General features: G+C 43.6%; 1 pseudogene; it reads left to right on the top strand.

The window, feature by feature from the left end:
* Positions 1–2,191: 2,191 nt before the first annotated feature.
* Positions 2,192–7,059, top strand: part of LOC146810928 (retinol dehydrogenase 14 pseudogene) — a 41,442-nt pseudogene continuing 36,574 nt past the window's right edge.

Genomic DNA, 7,059 nt, shown 5'->3' with positions numbered 1-7,059 from the left:
ACTAGCACTTCTCTCCTCTGACATTTCACTGTCCTTACAAGTATTGGTATTATCCTAGGCAGGCTCATTAACCAGTATATCATGCTTGATCTGGTTGATCACCAGTCTTTCACCCTGCTGCAGTCTTATTTTCTACCAAAGCTTAACATCCGGGCAATCTGGGAGTACCTGTAGCCCCTTGCAAACAGACTCAGGTTTTTAAATTTTGCTTTGCTTACAATTTTTTCAAGGCTTGTGTTTATCCCCTCAACAAACTTTGTAATTTCAGCAAGGGTTTTCTCCCTTTCGTGCCTTGCATGTTTAATAAAAATTCTCAATATCTTGAGCAATTGGCAGACGTTGGTGACCATTTCCCCAATAATTCCAGATCCAGGGTTTCAAATGAAAGTACAGTAAAAATTATTCATCCTTGTGCGACACGACCTACATCCAAGTATTTTTGAAGAGACAGTGCTTCCCGCCAATTATTGAGTTCCAACTTCAACAGCTTTTCTAATCTCTAACCAAAAATGACTGGTCTAGAGCCTTGCCCTTGTGATAGTATTTCTGTACAATCCACCTTCCATGTAGTAATGTTTTGTAAATTATATGGGAGTGAGCGTAATAGGTGGATCAAACAGTACTTGAAGCAAGGTGCTTGTCGTCAATGCCGTCCTGCGTTCCTTAGTCTGCAGCAATTGGGAAATGCTACCTGTACTATGGTTATGTCCGGTTTTTTAAAAAGTGTTCTTAGAAAACGGAATTTGGAGATTAGCGAACTCATCTGAATTTATTTAATACTGTTTTAATTAAATGTTATTTATTGTAATGATTTGTAATGATATGTATATATATGAATTGTTGCTTTTATGGTTTTATGTAACAAAAAATCGAATAAAGCTAATCTAATCTCTGAAATTTCGGTTTGTATGAGAACGGTCCTAGTGACCTTGGAATTCATGCTGTACATCCCAATGCATGATTCAGCAAAAAGCGCATCAGTTTCCATCTGTCTCCTAGCATTTCTGTCACTCACTATTGTGTGAACACACTAACACATCTAATTAGTGCTACAATGGCCAGCAACTCAGACTACTAAGGCTGAGGAAAAATTCCACCAGTAGCTCCAGTAAACATATGCCCCAATATACAGCACTGTAACCCATAATAGCAAGGGGCACACTTACCTTAGAAGCTGTCATTCCTGCCCAGTCCTCCAACATGGGCAGGTATCCACTTCTCTTTGGGGGGGGGGGGGGGTGTTCATCATCTGTGGTCAGAGGTCCAAGCCAACTTGCACGATGACAGGGATCTGAAGATTTCCAAGCACATACAGCAGTCTCTCCAACAGGAGAGTCCACAAAGGTGCAGAGGGAAAGAGGGGAACCGCATGGTTCAATCCTGTGGCAGGCCTCACAGGAGATCCGTGACACACGTAGTCCTCACTATTCTCAAGGATCGACCCTAACAAGGTTGGGATTCATAGCAGGGTGCAAAGTACCCTGTAATCTATACACCAAGACACTGTTGGTAAAACAAGAATACAGTTCATTTTGACAAGAAATTCAATGGGTGCCATCTTGGAGGACCTCTAAAAAATGGCAATATTTCCAAAGTAAATCTTAAAGCAATATAAACCTGTTTCAAACACATATTACATGGGTCATAAGGATAATAAACTTGCATATTCTTTACTCCAAAGTTTTCTATTGCACAAACTTGACCCGAAATCAGGTATCAGATCGATTTACACGAGCACCAGTTGCGTTACCTGAGGACACATTCATTTTTGCTAGGCACGGGGAGATTAAGCAATTTGCCCAGAATCACAGGATGTGGAGGTTCGTTGCCGAGACTTGAACTTGCGTTCCCCAGAGTTGAGGTCGACCACCCTAGCCATTAGGCTACATTCTCTCCCCTAATCCTTTACATAGGATAATGTCTGCAGTTTGCATGAGGAGTACTTTAATGTCCATGTATACATATTACTTCATTTCATTGGATTTTGTATATATTACTGTTCATCATGAGAAGGTACTCACAATTAAATGCCCCAATTAGAAACAATATACATTGAGAATGTAACCAGCATGGCATGCTTGTGTTACCTTACCTCAAACACAGATCATGTGGAAGCCCTAACAAAACCTATTTATATGTTTATTATTCCATCTTCTTCCTGTGATGCTAGAATGGTTGTTACTAAGGCAACATGGCTTTCTCCATCTGTAATTACTACCCATCCGGCAGCTCCTATGAGATTATGCATCTGTACATTAATGACTCCTGGAGCAATATTAGCATAAGGTAAAAATAAAGCCCAAATGGGCAAGGTGAATGTGTCAGTTCAGTTGACTATAAACCCAGTATAGCAATAAACACCCATCTGACCTATCCTCTCATTCGAAGGATTCTCAATCAAAAATGTGCATGCCGATATATGCCCCCATACTCAATCTCAGTTATTTCTAGGAACACATCACATTAGATTATCAATCACGTTATGTTATGTTATGTTATGTTAGTTACATTTTAATGCGCACAGCTGCTCCAGCGAAGGAGCGTCCTGGCGCAGGGAAAGGAAAACACCACATAACACTGGATCCGGTGACACGAAACAGACAATAAAAACTGGAAATAATTAAAACAAGAGGGTTTTCAAAGCTCTGCGGAAAGACAATAGGTCGTTCGAGAGACGAATTTCCAAGGGGAGAGCGTTCCAGAGGGTTGCGGCTTTCACACGGAAGGAGCGACCCCCCATCCGACTAAGTCTGAAACGGGGGACGACCACCAAGGACTGTCCAAGGGATCGTAGTGAACGAGTGGGAACGTAAGGAGAGATCAATGAATTAAGTATTCCGGGTGCCAACTCTCTCAAAATTTTAAAAACCAGGCAGAGAGCCTTGAATTGGATACGCTTGCATATCGGGAGCCAGTGCAAGGACCGCAGGGTGTTAGAAGTAGGGCAGGATCGAGGCAGACCAACCACCGCCCTAGCCGCCGCATTCTGGACTCGTTGTAAACGAAGAATCTCGGCTTGGTTTGCTCCTAATAGGAGAGAGCTGGCATAGTCCAACCGCGAGATGATCATTGCTTGAATGACCAGCTGTCTTGTAGGGGCATCGAAGAAACGCAGCAGGGGTCTTAGCCCGCGTAGTACTCCAAAACAGCAGGCCGCCACTCTCTTTGTGTGAGTCACAAAGCTAAGCGTATGGTCAAGCCAGACTCCGAGATTCCTGAGTTCCAGAACAGGGACCGGCGCTGATCCCAGCTCTGGAGGCCACCATTCGTCCCCCCAGTGGTCCGCTTCCCTTCCAACGATCATCACCTCAGTTTTTGACGCGTTCAGTTGGAGACAGTTGTTATTCATCCAGCTGGCCACCTCTCTCAGTCCACTTCGGAACCTGAGGGCATCCTGCTTGGCATCCCCGCTGATCGTAACCGCCAACTGAGTGTCGTCAGCATAGGAGACCATGGTAAGGCCCCATTGCCTGACGACCTCAGCCAGCGGCTGCACGTACAGATTAAAAAGCGTGGGACTCAGCGAGGAGCCCTGCGGAACCCCCAGGTCCAAAGGATGGTACTTGGACTGAAAAGGAGGGGTGGCAACGCAGAAGGAGCGATCGCTGAGGAAGGAGCGGCACCACTGCAGAGCTGAACCACAAATGCCAATGTCCTGCAGGCGGCGTAGCAAGATGCGATGGGAGACAGTGTCAAAGGCAGCGCTCAGATCTAGTAAAATAAGCGCTGCCGTTTGACCTGCATCGAGCACACCTCGCAAATGCTCAACCATTGCCAGAAGGGCCGTCTCAGTGCTGTGACCAGCACGAAACCCATTCTGCGTTGGATCCAGGACATTCACAAGGGTCATGTGCTCCGTGAGGGCCCGATTTACATGGGCCTCCATAACCTTGGCCGGCCAAGGGAGCAAAGATATAGGGCGGTAGTTTTCAGGTCTCGATGGATCCAGAGATGGTTTTTTAAGGATCGGGGAAACCACCGCTTGCTTCCATTTGGCAGGGACCAGGCCAGAGGTTAGGGAAAGGTTAATCAGGGAGCACACCGCTGTGCGTCCCTGAAAAGCAACGTCCCTGAACAGCGCAGATCTTACCGGGTCTGCAGGTGATCCAGACTTGACTCGCAGGGCCCACATTGCGAACTCCTCATCGGAGATGGTAGGAAAGGAGTGCAGCGCTGGACAGCTGCTAGAGCCGCTCCAAGGGATCACAGGAGGCAGTGTGCTAGGAAACGCCAGATAAATTTTCCTGACTTTATCCAGAAAGAAAGACCCCGTAGCAACACCCCGTTAACAAAATAATTTCAAAAAAGTTATCAAAAATGATATGCTTAGCATTGGGGTGGGGAGGGTTGGTGGGGGGAGCTTGTGTTGATGCCACGACCTATGTGTGAGAATATACCTGTTAAAAACAACCATAAACATATAGCAAGTGCTGACAGAAGCATATCCAGTCAAACCAATATATATGTATCCACATTTCTATTACAACTCCAATAGGCATTTACTTGCTCTACACTGAAAAACTGAAATGAATGGTAAGTTCTTCTTCAATATTTAGGTACCCATGGACCTTAGAGACTCATAGTACACTATGTGAAATTTTCAGCCTTCTAAGACTGTGTTTACGATTGCCACCTCTTGGATTTAGATCAGTCCAAAGACCTTTTACATATTACAGTTGCTGTTATGAGTGTCACTAAAATGCCTGACAACCGCAGAGTGTAGATCTACATTATTTATTGCATGGATGTGCTTTAACACCCTTTTCTTCAATGGGTGAATCATGCTGCCAATATACATTTTTTTGCATGTTAGACACATACTATGTAGTCTGTATTGCTACGTTTACCTTTGTGAATTGGGCCCTTAGACTTCAGGTGAAGTTTACAATTGGACCTAATGTGTCTGCTGATGTTTCTTGTGCCTTCATAAGGAACACAGTATTCAAAAACATAATTATTGAATTTGCATGACAAAGATGTGACATAGTTCCTGCCGAGCCTGTCCCTCGAACATGCACCTTTTCTGAATATTTCCCAAGGATCATCAGAAATAATATTGCCAATTACTGGGCCAGATTTTGATGTGACGAATGCTTTCGCAATATGTTCCTGATCTCCTGCTTGATTACTATAGGTGGTAATGACTCTGGAAAGAGCTGTGTCTTCCTTCATTTTCTGGTCTTTAGTATTATGCAGGAGATCCTCCCTTGTAACAGCCTGTGCACATGCCACTGCGGCCTTCAAGGTGGCATCTGAGTGAACTCATTTCTTAAACCTCCATAACATGATTTCATGTTCTGCTATGAAATGCCCTTCTGTGCTGCAATTTGTCTTGGCCCTTAACAGTTCCCCCATAAGGGATGCTATGTATCAAGGTCTGTGGGTGACTTCTAAGCATGTGTAAATTCTATTACCAGCAGCCTTCTTTCTATTAGCTTCGTTGTCATGATACTTGTATACAAATATTGTACCTGGTGTTTACTGTTGTGACTGGAAAAATGCTAATTCAAGTCATTCTGATTTAGTCTATTAATTATATCATTTGCCTCATCCTCAGATTCACTCCCAATGGTGAACGCATCATCGTAAAATCTAATGCAGAGTATATTATGCTCATACCCTAGTGCCACACTGGACCTGCTCCTCCCACCAGCCCATATAGATAATTGTATAGATAGTGTCACAATTTCGGGTTAGGACCGTGATCCCTAACTTTCACAACTGACTTGCAAAGCAAAACCCGCACACCAATGCAATGCTCTTAACTGAACCCTGGATGTGAATGATACAGTTTCAAATGCTTGTTGTGAATATTCTCACAAATACAATTACACAAGATATTACCCTTAACGCTACGAAAGAAACGGTCACCAGACACGGTCGCATCTGACCTATTGCTGGATGAAGGTTTAGAGCACCGCACAGCTGGCTCCACTATAGCCTCCCTCTGGTACAACCGTACACTCAAAATAGAAAACAAATGTAATGTAACTTATAAAGCTCGACCTCCTGCCCTGGGGCGTCGAAAACTGATTAGGCTGAAACAGTGACTTAGTTGGAGTAAGGCAGATGCGCCGAAAACTTCTACTCCTGAGTGAAAAGCCAGGTCTTTAAGGCTTTTCTAGTGGGGAGTTAGGAGGGAGCAGTTTTTAATGTTAATGGAAGATTGTTCCAAAGTATGGCAGTGGCCCTAAAACAGCTCTTTCCACCCAAGGTGGCTTTTCTAAATGAGGGACAATCAGGTTCCTTGCAAAGCCCGATCGGAGTGTCCTTGCTGGGACCTACCATTTCAGTTTCTTTTTTAAATGGTCTGGCCCAAGTCCATGCAAAGATTTATAGGCCATACAGAGAGCTTTAAAACTGCATCGTTGCTAGACTGGCAACCAGTGTAATTTTTAATTGCCCCTCTGGCTGACTCATACTTGGGAATTTTGCAAAGGAAACGAGCTGCTGTGTTTTGCAATACCTGAAGTCTCTTAACGAGTCTCACTGCAAGTGTGAGGTACATACTGTTGCAGTAATCAATCCTCCTAAGAATGAGTGCCATTGTTACTTTTTAAAGTAGTTCGGGCAGACATTTTTCTGTTTTATTTATTAACCTTCGGGAGCAGAAGGCAGCCGAGGTTATTTTGTTAACTTGATCCCTAAACTTTAGTTCCTTGTCTACCATGAATCCTAAGTTTCTAACTTTGTTTGAGGGTTCAGGTAAAGAGTCCATCTCAGGTGGCCACCAGTCCAGTGTCCAGAAGGAGGGGTTGATACCGAAAATGATAACCCTGGGAAACATGGGCTTGGAAAGGAATTAATTTAATTAATGACTTGGGCTCATATATAAACCCCTTATTTTGTTTAACACAAATGTAGTAGGTGGACCATCATAAGGATTCTGCATCAAGAAAGAATACAGATTTTGTGGCAAAGTCTAAACAGAGGCGAGTATAAAGCAACACAGTAGACCAATTGATTTACTAAATTTTCCAATACAAAAGTAGTCCAACTATTACATATGCTATAAAATGTATATAAGTTTTGGGAAAAGAATTGATGATTATACTGTAC

The sequence above is a fragment of the Triturus cristatus genome, chromosome 7 (assembly GCF_964204655.1).
Source record: "Triturus cristatus chromosome 7, aTriCri1.1, whole genome shotgun sequence".
Lineage (NCBI taxonomy): Eukaryota > Metazoa > Chordata > Amphibia > Caudata > Salamandridae > Triturus > Triturus cristatus.
The sequence above is the reverse complement of the archived record's forward strand: the minus strand, read 5'-3'. Positions and strand labels throughout refer to the sequence as shown.